At 40.1% G+C, this 17,973-nt stretch overlaps 1 protein-coding gene and 1 long non-coding RNA gene across 6 annotated transcripts in view; one reads left to right on the top strand and one right to left on the bottom strand.

Moving 5' to 3' along the window:
* PACRG (parkin coregulated) overlaps window positions 1-17,973 on the top strand; it is a 564,165-nt gene that overhangs the window by 158,752 nt on the left and 387,440 nt on the right. The gene's annotated exons all lie outside the window — the stretch shown is intronic.
* Window positions 2,546-11,964, bottom strand: LOC102501541 (uncharacterized). Of its 4 annotated transcripts, none has more exons than XR_335117.2 (5): window positions 11,779-11,964; window positions 11,207-11,358; window positions 7,994-8,140; window positions 6,343-6,384; window positions 2,546-3,682 (listed from the first exon to the last, which is right to left on the bottom strand). It is a non-coding gene; the product is annotated as an uncharacterized LOC102501541 (long non-coding RNA). The 4 variants fall into 4 exon arrangements; XR_001370638.1 differs by having other exon boundaries at window positions 2,546-3,147; window positions 6,226-6,384; XR_003549996.1 differs by lacking the exon at window positions 2,546-3,682 and adding an exon at window positions 5,487-5,567 and having other exon boundaries at window positions 6,226-6,384.

A 17,973-nucleotide genomic window follows, 5' to 3' on the forward strand; every position in this document is an offset into this window, starting at 1 on the left:
ACATACACACACACACACACACACACACACACACACACACATATATATATATATATATATATATGTACTTCAAAATTAATGAAAAATGGAATTAAAGTAGGAGTTTATTTTGGTACAGAAAAGAAATTGAAATCCATCTATATTTTTCCTGACGTTCAATTTTTGTGAACTTTCAGAAGACCCTCTCGTATATATTTATTCACACACTTACATGTATGTATATGTATATTAGGGTATTTCCTTAAAACTATGATGAAACTGGTACAGATTACAAGAATCCTTTAATAGGAAAGAAGAGGGAAGGATGAAGATAATTTCTATAATTGGATTATTTTAGTGAAACCTTACCCTCCCAAATAAATTGAAAGTCCAGACATCCACATTGTCCTTGGAACTACTTTCAGTCCCACTCCTCCCCACCTACACTGAATGCGTGCCCACTTTTGTGACAAGCTTGAGTGATCACCAAGGGCAGTTTGTAAAGAGTTTGTAGAGTTTCAGGGAACGACCGTTCAAATGTAGTACAGTACCTTATCATCTCTTATTATTATATGATTTTGGCCTCAAGGCTTGACTATCACTAGATCAGAAGCTCATTTTATTAGTGTATTCAAAAAGATAATTACTCAATATGTGAAAGTTACATAAACTAGTTTAATGTGTAATACAGTTATTTTACAGCACGAATGTAAGCATGACTCCGATTCATATTCCGGAAATAAATGCTAAGCCTGAGTTTTCTACCTATAAGTTTTCCCACTTGATCTAAATGTATAACTTATATGTGTGAGAGATGGTTAGAAAGAAATAAATGAGAATGGTGAATCCCAAGAGTAGTGTGTTCCAGGTAACTGATGGCTTTGAGTTCTTACTGGGCAATTAGCTTTCTGGGCCATGTGTTCTATGAGGGCATGCTTCTGGCTTCCTCAGCACCTAGGACAGTGCCCAGCCCGTAGTGGAAACTAGGTAAAATACTGATGGACTCATTAAAGGTAAATCATATATCAGTGTTTCTAAATCTTAGTGGTAGAACTTACTTCTAATTAAACCCTCACTTTCATCCACTTGATAAATATATGCATGTCTTAGCTCTGAATATATTGCTGAAGGACAGCAAGGTGTTTTTTTAATTGTTCTTGATATAATACTATTAATAGATGTCATCTGGTCAATAGCAGGAAAGCATAGAACTGTCAAAATGTTGGAAGCGAAGCGTGTGCATTAGAGATCTTTGCTAGATGTCACCAGTAATTGTTTTGGCATGAAGGAAAGCAGCAATGAGACAAACCAGGATCACCTTCTAAGACTCAAACTAGATCCTAAATGGCATTAAGTGCACTAAAGCATAGATACATGAAATTGTATTCGAACTACCCTGGGAAGAGTTAATGCTATTTGTAAATGTGATAAATGTCCTCCTTGAACCCAGATTGCTTAAAAACCAATTTGGCACCGAAATTTTCAGGGAGTCACCTTTTATCATCAAATGGCCTTAAAAATAATTTGACCTGCAAACCCAACACTAGGCATGAAAAGAAAGTAAGGTTAGTTTGTGGATTGCTGCCTGCCACTCATCTGGAGAGAGAGCCAAGTAACTGCACAGTCGCTCTGAGACTCCTCATAACATGTCATCTCCTTTTCAATAAGCTGGACCACACTTGGGGCAGAATTCACAGCTGCTGAAGAGTAGTGCTTCTGACTGTGGTCTTCCATGTTATTCCTCATATTAACAGCATCAATTACTTCAGGACTTTGCATGAACTCAATATAGTAATGGACTGTTTTTCAGTTGTTTTGTGTTCTAAATCAGACAGATCAGGCAAAAACATGAGAAAGTTTAAAAAAAAATGCTAGGATGAAGGACAGGTTATCAAATAGTCCAGACATTTTTTTTATTTTTCAGCTTTAGTTTTATCCTCTCTAAATGCTCAGATTGCGGTACCAGCAGTTGGCATAATGGCTATGTCACTGGACAGACCAGCAGTTGGCATAATGGGTATGTTGCTGGACTCCTATGTAGTCGACCGCGGTTCAAGTCCCGGACCTAGTGGCTTAAACTCACGCCAGGTGCGTGTGTGTGAGTGCCCAAGATCCCAAGAGGAGAATGGAGGAGAAGGGATTGCAGCATGGCCATCCCCCCAGGGGTGATTTTTCACTTTCTGTTTCTCTGTCTCTCTCTGTCTTTCTGGTGAGTGCATATGCCTTTATAGCAAAAACCTCTCCGAAAATAAATAAATAAATAAATACTCAGCAAAGAGCTTTTCTTGATAAGAGAAACTTTTAATCTTCCCCCTCAAACTTTATCTGCCAATTGGCCTACCACTTTGTAACTGCTTGGATATAATTTATTTCTTTATATTATTTAGAAATTTGAACTAGGATTTTGAAGTCTGGATTTTATACTCACCCATCCTCCTTAAACATTTCAAAGTGCCAGCTAATGAATAAAATTGGGAGATGCCTAATTATCTTCGAAGTCAGGTCTCTTAGGAAAAATCACATGGAACCAGGTAGTCTTGACCAGAAAGCTGTTTATTTCTCTCCTTTAATGCTCTGCCTAATGAACTTCCCCAAATCTCTTGATCAGATTTCATCTCTTCAGTGTGGGGAAAGGCCAATTGGAATCATCCCACAAGCCCCTGGCAGCAAAAAAAGGAAATGGTGTGTGGAATCTACACAGGTATTCACACACACATGCACATCCACACACGACCGTTTCAACTGTAACTCCTGTGTAATATGGTGTTTGTACACTCCACATTCATAATTTTATTTATTTATTTATTTTGGTCTTAGACAGGCTCTATCTGAGTGACCTGTCCTCTTCCTCTAAGTGACATGGGATCTTTGTCCAAAGTTGGCTTCTCCAGAAAAACTCTGCCACGATACTTGTGTTCCTGACTTGCAGTGATTACGTTAAATACAGACTTACCAGCCCAGCAATCTGTTAATGATCCAAGTTTGATTTTTAAATAGTCTTTAACAATTGCATTTCTAGGGAGGGTTTCTTCCTCCAGTGTGATCTGTTAAATGCTTACTGACTGTTCAGTCTTAGAATTATTCTTTTTTTTTTTTTTTCCATTTTCCTGAGGTTTGAGCTTCTGGGTCTGTCTTCAGTTGTTCCACATCCTGTTTGTCTGAAGTGAACTGCAGTGATAAAAAGGAACATTTTTACACATTGCCCACATCTCATAATGGCCTCCAGCTCGCTGTTCCTTCCTTCACCTCCTTCGCCGTGCAAAAATCATGTGTGTTGTGATGCTTCCTGTGTATTTCTGTATCCATGTGGGTGTACCATCTGGGGGGGGGGCAGAGGTCGGATATTCACTGCCACCATTATAGAGGCTAATCTCCAAAGGAGATTAGTTGCAAGTGGAATATTGTTGTAAGTGGATTCAGAGAAGACATTAAGCCACACTAAAGCTTTCTTCTGACGGGAAGTAAGTCAGAACGGGAAAGGAGGCTGAGGTAGTGAGACTCCAGACTCCACTGGAAACCATCACTCTTCTTCTTCTTGCCCTCCAAGAGCACAGAGACAACTCCCCGCAGGTAGCAACCTATCAGAGTGGTCGGAACTTGGAATGCGTCTCTCTTTGTGGTGTGTATCACATCCCTTTAATATGCAGGAGTCCTCAGTCAGATGTGGGCTGATGGGACCAGATATGCAGCTGATATTTTATATCTGACAGAAATAGTTTAAGGAAACATTGTGTAATCTTTTTTGGTTATAAATAGCATCCTTCTCAATATGCTTATAAAATATCAGAAAATTTTTTTGCTTTTTATTAAAAAAGTAAGATGGGCAAGTATTCGTTTTCTTTACAGAATTATAGTTACCAATGAACAGTTTCCTATCCCTAAACTATTAGGTAGCAACAGTCACCATGGCAACTAAGTTGAGTGCTATAAATGATTTCTTATAACATTATTTTTGGAACTTTACCTGAGAATAGAGGTAGTTTAATTTAACTATTTAAATAGAGAATTTAGAATGTACTTGTGAGTTATAATAGAAGGAGCAAAGAGCATAATATCAGTGGACTAAAATCTGAGACTGTTTTAATATTAGGGAAATGATAAACAATTTTAGATGTTTTTACCTATTAGGATGGGTAAGATGCTATATCACAATGCACATTTTCACAATGTAATTAAAAATTAATGTTATTACATTGAAGTAAGAGATATTAAATTATAACAATAGTTTTAAAAATTGAATAATAATGAGAAGAAAATATTATTATAAACTTAATTTTTAATGTTTCTTCTACAAATCTACAACCTTTTTTATGAGTTATTTCTTGAATAAAGCAATAATAAACATTTTAATAAACAAAGGCTAAATATTTTACTTTTCTGAAGTGTTTGGTTTGCTTTTACAAATATTGAATAGACTGATTTTTTTTCTCATCTGTATTTGTTTGTATATCCGTCTGTCTTTACAAAGTTTATTCTTTATGTTATATGTTACAATTTTTAAAAATACTTTTAGGGAAATTTGGAATTTTTCTGGTCTGTGAAGATATAGCTAACACATAGGGGACAAATAAAAAATTAATCCTTGGACTTCACCCAGTACATTGTTTTTAGCTTGTAATTTACCATGATTCATATGTTGTGAAGATTAATGTATTACATAAGCTTCACATTATTCTATGTCTGAGAGGAACAATGACTATAGAGACAAGTTTAACTAAAAAAGTCTCTCTTTCCTTAGTTTGTGTCCTATAAATACTATTGCTGTTATAAAATGACTGTATTTTAATATTAAAATTTTAGTACTACTTAAATTTTTATTCACTAAATGTTGCTTTTCCTGTGACATGTAATTGCATACAAAGGGATCTCAGAGCATTCCAACACAGTCTAAAAGCCTTCCTTACCTACAGAAATCTTTACATGATGGTCCTCAAAATTAAACCCCCATGTATTTCTCTGTCAATTCACGAGGAATGCTATTAAGCTTCATGGAAAATGTATATTATAAAATAAATACTTCATTGCTAATTGTGCCAGAAGAGACAGAGACTTTTTTTAACCTTCATTAAGAGCCTTAATTCACTGTTCTATAGAACTTGGCCTTTAATAAAGGGAGAAGATAGCACAAAAGACAATACGGTGAATGTATTTGACTCCCCTTCTTGTTCAAAAGTTTAGTTTTTAAAGTTTTATTACATTCTTGAGCAAAAAGTAACATTGTCACCATGTGATTTTTTACTGATTTTTTACAGTTTGCCTGGTACTCAGGTCTGTGTCCAGAACCCCGCCTCTAAGTTCAGGAACACAAGCAGCAGGCGTCAGTTGTTGCTGACTACTTTATTCATTTGCATCAACCAGCTACCTGCACAGTACACAGATGCTTGATGAATTCAAGATAGGACAAAGTCAATGATTTAGTAAAGGTTTTAGTCAGTGGTTAAGGTAAATAGGAGACTTCATTAATTCACTTATTCAACTAGTACTTATTGAGCACCTACTCTGTGCCAGGTTGTGGACTGGTTGTTGTAGCTGTAGCTTTCAGTCTACTAGTAGGTAAGGCAGACGGTGGTCAAACCACCTGCCCAGGACTGTGGAACAGAATACAAAGAGCAGGACTTGAGTAAGTCATTCCTCTGACTCTCAGTTTCCTGACATACTGAGAAGGTACTTTCCTCATAAAGGGTCTCTAGGAGTGTGAGGGAAAGATTCTTTTTTTTTTTTTGGAAAGGTTTTCGCTATAGGGCACGTGTGTTCGCCAGACAGACAGAGACAGAGAGACAGAAAGCGAGAAATCACTCCCCAGGGGGGAAGGTCACACCGCAATCCCTTCTCCTCCATTCTCCTCCCGGGATCTTGGGCACCACACACACGTGCCCGGCGTGAGTTTAAAGCCACCGGGTCTGGGACTCGAACCACGGTCCACTACGTGGGAGTCCAGTGACATAGCCATTACGCTAACTGCTGGTCCCAGGGAAAGATTCTTAAAGCATGTAGCAGGGTACCTGGCACGTGGTAGATACTAGTATGTGGTAGCCTCTCCCCTTCTGTGTCAAGGCCAAGCCCCACCCCAGACCCTTGTTCTCCACAATAGATGCAGATCCTGATAAGGGAGAGAGTGAACAGAGGGAACTGCCAACAGGGAAGGAAACAGAGACATGGAAATTGTTGCCTTAATGCCTGCTTCTATGGAAATGAATTTCCAGCTGGCAGGCGTGTTCTGGGGAGGCATAAGTCTGATCTTCTCACCTCCAATTTCAACTTGCTTTGTCATCCCAGGATAAAATGCAGCAGCCCTAGGAACTGTTGGATTTTAATTCAATCAGCAAACATTTATTTAACATCTGTCATATAAAAGGCAATCACCTGGGAATTGGTGGATGATACGGCCAGGCCCCTCACTGGAATCTACAGGAGAGAATTATCCATCACATAACATTGGTTTTTGATAGATTCACCTAAGACCTTTGTTAGATATATTGCAATACCAGCATGTATTTCTGTTTATTGTAGAAAAAGCTAAGGAAGAAAAAAGAACAAAGTCTATCACATAATACACTGCAAAAGAATGAGCACCTTGTAGGGCTTTGAATATCTGAAGGCGACAGCAGCACTCAGCCCAGGTTCTGCTGTCCGTGAACAAAAACAGCAACATATGATGTGCTGTACCTTCCAGCACTAGATTAGAGAGAGTAAGGCCAGCTATGATTATTGAGTAAAAATACTTTAAAAAGATAAAATGAAAATTTATATTCTTTTTCAATAAAACTTACGTTAAATTTCTATGAACTGTTATGCCTTTATACCTTTTACAAAAATATGCAGTAAAAAAAAAATCGTGCCAGAATTTTTCTTCCAAGGTACCCTAAAACTGACCATTACTTGAAATTTGATGTGGCCGCATGGATGCAAGGCTCCATTCCCACCAGTCAGGTCAAGGATGTGAGGTACAGCCTGCAGCAGGGACGAACTGCCCCCTTGCTGCTTCACATGCAGTAGTTGCACACGGAAAGCCACGCTCACCCCGTGTGTACATCTGCAGAGAGCCACAGGATACTGGATAGAGTGTAGATATAGATATTGTTATCCTGGTCTTAGTATTGGCTAATGGTGATGCCGACCATTGTATCCAGATAGAAAATTAGATTGAAAAGGGTGGTGTGTGAACCAGTCTCAGCAAGCTCCAGTGTGTCCACTAGACTCTTTAGATTGCACCTATGGGTAGTACAGACAACCCCTGACTTACCGTGGGTAGACATGATTTTTCAATCTTATGATGAGTGATCAGGGTATTCAATATAGTTTTGACTTATGGTATTTCATACTTACAGTGGGCTTATCAGGACATAAGCACAGTAAGTCAACTTACCATGGGTTACTTCTAAATCCATCCTAAATCAAAAATATTGTAACTTGAAAATGCATTTAATACCCCAATAAATCCATTGTAAAGTCAAGAAATCATAAGTTAAAGCACTATAAGTTGGGACCATCTATATTAAACCTAAAACCCTGGCATCTTTTGGCTTAGAGCTGTCCTCTAGGGGTGGCATGACGGCTGTCCTCACAGTGAGCAAACTTCACATGGTTGCTGCTCATGAACGAACCTCTTTTCCTTTAGGACTTCAGATGAGGTCCCGCTCTCAAGTTGTCACACATACACCCGCAACAAAGTTAAGTGCTTTTGAAAAATGAATGTATTTCCAATTTCCAGTCCAAGGGAAATATAAAGTAGGAGGGCAGAAAGATGGCTGTCAGTGCACCAATTAGCACATGCAGATAAGATTTTGAAAGTGTAGGGGCCAGCAGGTGGTGTGGTGGTTAGGGTGCTGGACTCCCACATGGGTAACCACAGTTTGAGAACCAGACCTGGCAGCTTGCTTTCTCACTTTTTTTCTCTCTCTCTCTGGTCAAATTTTAAAAAATAGTAGTAATAATTCAAATTAAATTTAAAAATACTTAAAAATGCTTTTTTTTTTTAAAAAAAAGATATCGAAAATGTCTTCCCAATACTTACGTTAAAAAAGTTTGCAAAGGTGTGCACTGTAAATTTCCATGTGGGCGGAGGAAACACAGGGAGCTCTCTCAATGGGCACAGCAGATTTCGGGGGCTCTTTTATTTTATTGTCTTGGGAAAATGGAGTACACCCCTTGGGTATGAATCCTGAAGAGAAGAGAAGCTCAGTTCTGATAAGAATCACTCCTTAGAAACTCACACCTGGAGAAAATGTTTTGTTTTGCAACCAGGCTTTTGCCCAGGGCATTTCTCCTGCACCTCCAGTCCTTTTTCCAATTTCAAACTCAAGTGACTCAAAGAAGCCATCTCTGACCTAGGTCATACTTCCCTTGCTCTTCCTCTTCCCCACCTTAGCACTCATTACCTTCAAGTGTTATTCACTACCCCCTCCCAGAGTCCCAAATTAAATCACTGGGTTGGGGGTATTGGGGCAGAGTGTAGCGTGTTTGTGAACATTGACCATGTGATGGAAGCTCTCAGCCAGTCTCGATACCTCGTCTGAGCTGGGACCGTCACTGGCAGAGATCTCAGTTTCGCTCTTGTATCGCCAGCCCTGGAATTATAGCTAGCCATAGGCATTCAATTATTATTTAATAAATGAAACTAATTTTTAAATCATTAAAATCAGACTTAAATTCCTATGTTTTATTCTATCACTTCCAGTTTTTTTAGTGATTACTAATTACTTTATTTGATTTTTTTCAAAGTATGCTGTCATATCATTGTAAAGGCAACTTTGCTGGTACCATGTAAACTTTCTGGCTCATAGAAACAGCCACTAACAAGCAGTCTCCCCTCTCATGCCTTTTGTGATGGAGTTCTGATGTTTTGTCAGTGCCACTATTTAATTTTTTAGATCTTGAAAGTTTGCTTCACACAAATATAAATACATATTTTCTGATAATATATCAAATATCTGGCATATTGCAAATGCCCAATAAACATAAATTCCTCTTTTGTTCTTCTCATGACATAGCTCATTCAAGTTCTTTGCTTACTGACTTGGTGTTCATGATGTTAACCAGTTTAGAGATTTTGTGTTTGTTTGTTTATTTATTTACCTATTTGTTTTAGTTTTTGCTATCTACAGTTTATGCATGTGTGCTTGTCAGAGTGAGACAGAGAAAGAGAAAGGGAAAGTGAGAAATCACCACTCAGGGTGATGGCCACATCACAATCCCTTCTCCTCTCAAGATTTTGGACACCCATGCACACAGGCCCACTGTTCAGGACTCCAACTGCGGAGTCAGCCATGTGGAATCCCGCACCTTAACTTCCACACCACCTGACAGCCCTTTATTTTTATTATTTTCTTATAAATTACATTTTTAATTTTATCAGTGTCTTAATATTTTTCAGGCTTCAGGGCAAGTTAAGTACTTACTCAGCAAACATTAAATGATTCAGAGTATATATAATGATTTTTTAGAAGTATGTGTATATACAATATAAATATATATATATACATATATATATATATACATGTACACAGAGCTAAATGATAGATGATAGCGAGATAGCAAATTATAAAGCAAATGGGGCAAAATATTAACAGTAAGCAAATTTGGGTCAAGGCTATGAGGACTATGGAAATTATCTTCACTCCTTTTTGTATTTGCAACTTTTTATAAATTTGAAATTATTATCCTAACAAACATAGAAACAAAAAATCTAATTACCCAACTTACGATTCTTTCATGTGCTTTAGTGACCCATAGTGTGTGGTATAAATGCTTTGTATTTAATTAAAACTGCGGATCAGCAGTTGGCATAATGGCTATGTCGCTGGACTCCCATGTAGTCGACCGCAGTTCAAGTTCCTGACCCGGTGGCTTAAACTCACGCCAGACTCATGTACGTGTGTGCCCAGGATCCCAAGAGGAGAATGGAGGAGAAGGGATTGAGGCATGGCCATTCCCCCTGGGAGGTGATTTCTCGCTTTCTGTTTCTCTGTCTCTCTCTGTCTTTCTGGCTAGTACACACACCCTATAGCAAAAACCTCTCAAAAAAAAAAAAAAAAGAATGAATGAATGAAATATTTATGATGACCTTGAAATATAAAATAACAAGTGTTATCAAGGCATCCTCTCCCATAGATTAGTATCTGCATATCTGTGTGTGGTCGTTGGTATTTATATGTATTTTGCTATTTTACGATAATTAACCTGACTCAACACTCAACACTGAGTGCGTCTAGACACAGATTTCAGGGGTCCAGACTTACTTATTAGCATCGCACAAGTCGGGCTTCTGTTAAGTATACTGAAATTGTGCCATGTCACCCACTCTTACAGGGACCAGAAATTCTCTGCATTCTGGTCAGTCAATATGCATTTACTGAATAACTTGCTTAACTTTAGGGATAGAGGAGCTGGCTGGATATTACTTGTGCACTGAGCCTTTTAAAGGTGCTGCCATCATCGTAACTCCATACTTTTCTGAGTTAAATGTTGGTCCTTGCACCCTTGCTGCAGTAACTCCATGTACAACGTTGCACTGAGCACGGCTTTGCAGAGTTGGACTGCATTATGGCCAGCCCTGTCCCAGAAGCCCTTTTTTCCCTTGTCTTTCTCGACCTCCTTGTCTCATGGTTGTCCTCTGGACTTTCTGGGCATCTGTCCTCAGACTGAGAGCTGGTTTCCCCCTCCACTGCCTTCTCAGCAGCTGTGTCCTTCCTGGGCTGATCAGTGTCCTTGTTTATTCTGGGCTTTTCTTTTTCAAAACCACATTTAGTTCTTATATATCTAGTGAACCTGATGAACTCCCCCATGACTTAATATATACTCTTGGCCCAGCCTTCCTGAAAGTTGAGAGATCTGTCGGGGAGTCTCTTCAAGAGAACCTTTCAACTGTGCAGGGCAGGAGTGGGCGATGCAGAGTCAACACTCCCGACAGCACTGTGGCTCATTGTCGCTAAGAGTGACTTTATGATTTTCAGGTGTATGCTGTTTTTGAAAGTTTTGACTACTTATTTTTAAGTCATAGGAAATTTATTTTCATGGCTTCGTTTTGTTGCATGGATCTAGAGGACAGTGTGTTATTATAGTATCTACTCCTTTATAGTTATTGGCCACATTCCTTGGATTTTTCCTGAAGGTGAACACGAAGAAACAAGAGTAATAGATTCTAGATAATATTTTTTTGTCACTTAAGTAATTTCTTAGTTAAAAGAAAGAAAGATTATCTACTGAATAATAATTTAGCACCACTTACCTTCGAATGATTGTGTTGCATTATAGAAGTGTGTGCTACCAGCAAACCAGCTGAAGCAAGTTCCTCCCTGATTGTCAGTGGTTGTAAGTTGAGTGGAAAATGACTTGAGTGGCTAATGGGGGGATGATGTCTGATGTATTCTTTGGGATCTCCTAGAGAAAAACCAACATTGAATGCTATTGCGTACATGGGGTCTCGATGATGAGAGGACAGAAGGTTCTGTACTGTACTGGATGTGAGTTCAGTCATTGCTAGGGCATTCCCATGGTGGTCTCTATTTGGAAATGTCACTGTCAAACTTCCTACAGATATTCACAGTGAAAGAATTGCTATTTCAGTATAAATTTATCCCAAGATATAATGTAAAGCATTAAAAAATGTAACTATTTTCTTCTTACAGTTGAGGTTGAATCCTGAGATAATCTTAGGAAGCTCTGGTCTTGCCCAACTGTCCCCCTGAACACGTCCCCTGGGGTTAGGGGTAGAGTGGATGTGGGCTATCCTGCTGGTATCTCTGCAGCCTGGAGCCTCGGTCACACCCCTCCCTGACAGAAGTCCAAGTCGTCCAGCACCTCTTCTTGCGCTGTGTAAACTCAAGTGTGAGGCAGCCTGCACGAGCTTCCAGGATACTGCCTCTGCATCCCTCTGGCATCACGGAGTCTGGGCTTGGCCACCCTCAGGGCCCTCGGGCTCCTGCATCTGCATGTGAGGCACAGCCTTGCCTATCCCCGCCGGCTTGCACCAGGATTTGTCCTGACCCGGCTGTTTCCCAGGACAGAGGGTCAGGTCATTGTTCTCTCAGGCTGATGTCCTCTCCACTCCCTGACCTCACAGGGAAGACAGCAAGGGCAGAGGTGCGGCTCCCCTTGTCCGCTCTGGAGAGTGCTGCCTGGAGGTCCGAGGGGTTGGAGGCATTTCCTTAAGCTATCATTGGTTTCCTGGTTGGAGTCCTTCAGTTTTGGAACACCCAATAGCCAGCGAATGAAAAGGCAAAACTCTTTTATCGAATTTTCTGCTATAGCAACCCTTTCCCGAAGCAACCCGATCTAGCTGCAGCCCAAGTAGGGAAGAAGACTAGGATTTACAGGAATTAGCAAAGAAAGAGAACATAGGTCTGTATTTCCCAATAACACCCTCCATGACACCATCAGTTTGGCATGGTGATCAGATTAGGGGCTCTCCTATTAAATCTAATTTTGGCATTAGAGTCAACTGCTCTGTGACAGACAAGTACAAAACTGTCAAAAACATGAGCATTGTAATAGCCACTTGATAATGACACTGTGAAGGTAGCACTGGATTGGTTAAGGTATTCCTCTCACCCGATAAGCCGTTAGAGCCCTCAGGCTTTGATGCACATGTTTTAGCTGTCGTTCATCAAGGTAGTTACAGTAATGAAGAACTCTATATTGTTCTATAAAATACATTCTATTTTAAGTCTGTTCAGATGATACCAAATTTTCTACACCATTGATCCATTAAAAAAAAAATCTTTCCTTGAATTCTGCTTGCCAGTAATCAGGCTATTATATTCAGTTTTTTAGATAAGTTGACAAATTGAAAACCCAGCTTTAAATGTTGCAGTAGTTTAAAAATAGAAGTGTTTTTACTTCAAACTATTCTGAGTTGCTGCTTTAAGCAATAAAAATGTGCTTTATAGCTTGTTAACCTAGATCTCATGGATATCCTTTCTACAATAATGTAAGTAGATCATTGTTTACTGTCTAAATCAGCCTTGTCAGAGCAATGCTCTCTAGTGACTTTTTAAAGGCAAAGTAAACTGATCCATTCTGTCTTCTGTGATTATTCAGCCTGGCCTGGTTCTCTTGTATGCTTGTATTTTGAATATGAATAACAGTGTTTAGCTGACTTTAGCATTTTAGAGAAATCTGTATATGTAGCTACTACTTATACCAGCATCAGCCAAATATATTAACTGAGTTTTAGAGTCCGGTTATTTTCTATTTCAGTTGCTCCTAAGACTCTTCAGTATGCACTTACACATTCGATGCCCATTAAATGAGAATATTGGAAGCTACCTTGCTTTGAGGCAACATGGGCACCAGTAGAATTTAGTTACTACATATTTAACATTATCTGTTCAAGGTTAGTGCTTGTTGCAAAAAGCAGAATAAGTCAATAGACAATATGAGGGTGACATGGGATTTAATGATGTGAAATAAAGTGTATCAGACTGATTAGGAAGGTCTGAGTACATCTGGAAAACTGGCATGTATTTTAGAAAGAAATGACCAGTCATTAGATGGCAGGCCAGTTAAATTAGGAGACTGGAATGTATTACCTTGAGAGGCTACTGCCATAAATTGCAGTTTGTTATTGAACACAAAATCCATCTAGTTTTGACACTCGACTGATAGCCACTTACCTTGAGTCCTTACTATCTTTTATTGGTCCTCAGAAAAGAAATGAAGCAAGAGATATTTAAGTGATCAAACGTGTTTTCTCCCATTGCATGTACACATTTTGTCTCTGAGGAACAATGTGAAGCAAGGAAACCATCCTTTCTGGTTCTCCAATCCTGAAATCCTGACCAGTGTATTAATGGATTTCCTACTTTTCCTCCAGATCTTCAAACTGTCCTTTAAAAGGGAAAGAAAGGAGAACAAGTGCAGTGTCCCCCTCTCAGCATGGAGATACTGCAGCTTCTGGCTTCACCATAACAGTCACTGCTTCCTGGCCCTAACCCTGTCTCCAGTTGCAGTCCCACTGCGCTGTTGCTCGGAACCTACCCTCATTGGTTTAGCTTGTGCTTAGAACCTTCTCTGCCCTTCTCAAGGTCGTGCAGATAAGGAAAAACTGTCCCTGCTCCCACAGCCCCCACGTAGAGGCCCAGAGCCATATTCGACCCTGGGTAATAAGGATAGTGCATGCCTCCCTTGGACTTTCCCTCTGGTCTTTATATCATGTAACCTGTAAATTAGCATTGCGGGGGTGGGGGTGGGGGGCCCAAACCAACATGCTGTGTGGAATCTGCCCAGCAAGCAGTACATGCAACAGTGCATGCTTTACTCTTGAGGCTTCATAGCCTCATGACACCTATGAGTGTAAGTCTCTGTGCCTGATGATTTTGATGATGGGAAACAGAGGTGACCTCCAACTAAAAGCAACCCTTGAGGTCTTGTGCCGTGCTAACTCCACTACCAGACATTCCCTTTTTACAAAGCAGCTGTTAGCTCACTGCTGAGCTCTTGACAAAACTGAGTGACCGATGCATGGCAGCGATTCTCTGGCCTGACCCTCACATTCTAGGGTAGATCGACTGAGGCTTAATGAGTAAAAGAGGAAAAGGGCCCAATAGCCCTTGCTTGTCAAATGGACACAGCATGTTCAGGAACACATGACGCTGGCCACACTGCAGTTTACATGAAAAATTAGCAGTTATCACTAGGGGCATACTCATCCCCTACTCTACCACCAGAAGCAAAGCTGGTGGCTCGGTGGAACCCACAGACCACAGAAGTTCCCCATGTCCCTGGCTCACTGGAGACACTCAGCTAAGCTAAGACCCAGGGTGTCCACTGAACTGCTGTAGCTCTGCAACCTCAGCTCTACAAGACAGAACCAAGAATGGGCATGGCTGCTCCTCTCAGTGAACACTCCATTCTCAATTCTCTAGTAAACTGTGTTACATATTTTTTAGGACTCCTAGACTGTAGACTATGGCCTCAGTACTTGGTCTGCCATTTAAAAAACCTGCAGACAGGTAGATAAAATGCACCTTTTAGGAGAAGCAGACTGTGGAAACACATCATGCTGCTGACAGAACCATCTGGGAGACACATGTCGATACACACAGTATGTCCTGTACTCTGATGAGATGGCCTGGGACCAAGCAAGTTTGTTATAGTGGTCAAGTCCACTGTCACAGAGTGGACACAAGGTAGAGAGCTCTGCTATGACACAGAGCTATGACTCCATCCCAGACTTGGGCCTTTGTATCTCGGGGGCCATGTTCCACTGGGTATTGACTTTCTCTGTTCCTGGAAGACTGACCATGTTGGACCTTTGACCCCACATGGGACCGTTCCAGGTTACAGTGGTACTGTACCAGTGTGGTTAGCTGGCTGCTGCTACACCGCTGTGCTAATTGTTCAGATGTTTGCTCAACCTTTGCAGTCTGACAATGGTACACCTCTTACTACAGAGATCATCCAGAAATGTGCTAATGCCATGCTGTCTGCCAGCCACAGGCATTAGGTGCTGTGGAAGACTGGAGCAGCCTTCTGAAAAACTAACAAAATAATTCCAACTTTTGTCTCCTCCTGGTCACACACTTTAGTAAGACTCTTTGGTCACTGTCTGTGGCTGTCCCCAGAGAGGGATCATCATCTCTTAGCCACTTCTTTGGCACTGATCAGATTGAAGGGAGGAGGAATCACACAGGCCTATTTTGAAAATCAGATTATCCATCTTGATCATTCCTGGACATGATGCTTTTTTCTATATCCTAATAGTTCCTCAGGCCTGCCTGGTTGGTACACATTGTGAAGACATGGCAAATTCAGATCTAACTCTGACTCACCCACCTCGTTCTGTTGCCTGCTTGCTGTGAACTGAGAGGATGAGGACAGTAACCACTGGTAAGAGTTCTGCCCACTTTACAGTAAGCAGCTCAATTCTGGTATGCCTCATCAGAGAACAGGCCAAAGGGGTGTCACTTCACACCTGACCTTCCAGATAGAAAATCCCTGGACTGAATGAATAGGGGCCATTGGGAGCAAAGCAAAGTTATAGCCACTGACACAGGGCACGTCAATTTTGTGTTGGTGGAGAAAGAACTACCACCTTCGCCGTTGGTAGGGGAGTACAGGCCGTTAATGACCTCTGTCCTTTACCATCACTTCTGGTGTCTGTTTTCCTCAAGAGGAAAGACGACTTGTGCAGCTCACTCAAACTATAAAAAGCACTTACATTTGACTGCTGAGTCAGCCATCGAGTGTCAGACAGCTCTGACCATGACTGGACTGTCCTTCAGTTCTGGAAAAATCTATTGGAAACAGAACGGAACATCCCCAGCTCAGCTGGTACTGTGGACAAACAGGGCAGGTGGGCTGTCAGTTCTCAATCAATCCCTCCAAATCCTAGGACCTCGCTTGGCTGGAAAAAAAAAAAAAAACAAAACACAACAACACACCGGAAATCTTTTACCAGTTGGTCAAGAGGACTCATCACAGGCACTGTCAAAGTCCCCTTCCCAAGTCAAATAAGTTCTAGCAACTTAGTGCACCCAACCTGGGGGTACCAACAGTTGTATGTAGCACTTTGTTTTCAGAGACACCATGCTTTCCCCATGCCAGTAGTACTAATGTTAGAGTCAGGCAATAAGGATTTTTGTTTGTTTGTTTCCTTTCTACAAACTTGCTTTCCTTTCCCTTCTTCTACCATGTGGGTGCTCATAAGATTTGAAGTAAATACCAACTATAAATTATGTACTCCCCAGAGACTATGGAAAGCTCCTTGAATGGAGCTGGTGTGGGTGACCCTCATGGAGGTTATCCACATGATGGGAATTATCTACTTAGTGAAATAATATGAAATTGTCCCAGATTTTGCTGAAGTGATCAATGGCATTGCCTAGAAGACAATTAGGTCAGCCCCAGCTCACTGTCCAGGGTCATTATGATGACAGAGTTGCCCTGGACTTACTCTTAGTGTGTATGATCAGTCACCAATTCAATCATTAATACCTTGGGACAAGTAGAAATGAGAGTTATTGGCAGCAGCATAGATACAGAATGGAAAATTGGCCTATGCTGGGTCTCTGGTTGTAGTTTTGCATTTTGTTCTTGCTAAGGTGCTCTTGTCAGCCTTGCACAAATACTGACTGGGAGTAGTTTGTGACCTGGAATGGGATGAACCTTCTCATGATAAAAAAGGTTTGATGAATATACAGGCATCTCTACACTACCCTCCCTTGAGCCCAGAACCATGATCTGAAATAGCATTTCATAGAATGCCAAATTAAACCTTTTAATCCAGCAAATATTTCTTGATTGTTAGACTACATTAGGCAGATAGAAAATGCAGATGAATATAGAACATATGTCTTGCTCTCTAGAAAAGAAACCTTATACTTTGGTTGGTAAAGACCGAGTTGGCTAATATAATTAATAAAATACTCTTTTGTACTGCTATTTAATTACAAAATTATATGGGACCAAAAATAAGTAATATAAAAATTGAAAAAGACATAGATCAAATCTCTGGGGGATGAAAGGGTCAATAGGATTTGGGAAGAGAGCCCTGCTGCATACACACAGGCCTGCCTGGCTCTCTGTTCACCTACAAAATGTAGACTAGTGTCTGTGGTCCACAAGGCTCCTAAACAGTGTCAGATGACATGGATTACATAGTATTGCACTGTTTTTCTTAAGAGCAGAACCTCCCTATAACATTTTATAATTATTTCCTTTTGTTGATTTAGAAATCTTTTTATTCATTGCTATGTAAAACATCTTTGTGTAAGAAATTTTTGCCAGCTTTGCAGAATGTGTATTTTTAGAGAGAACATTTTCATTGAAACAGAATCAGAAATTTAACAATAATATGGGTAGAAATTGTCACAATTCTGGTTGGCATATATTATTGTTATTAAATACATTTATTAAACATAATAAAAGTGTTCATTAACTGCACCAAAGATGATAGTACTTACAAAAGAAGATTCAAAAAATTGCATCCCACAAAACTGAAAATTAAAATTAAACAGTATATACCATCAAACAAAATGAGCAGTACCTTTTAGA

Source organism: Tupaia chinensis, unplaced genomic scaffold, assembly GCF_000334495.1.
Source record: "Tupaia chinensis unplaced genomic scaffold, TupChi_1.0 Scaffold000346_1, whole genome shotgun sequence".
NCBI classification, from domain to species: domain Eukaryota; kingdom Metazoa; phylum Chordata; class Mammalia; order Scandentia; family Tupaiidae; genus Tupaia; species Tupaia belangeri.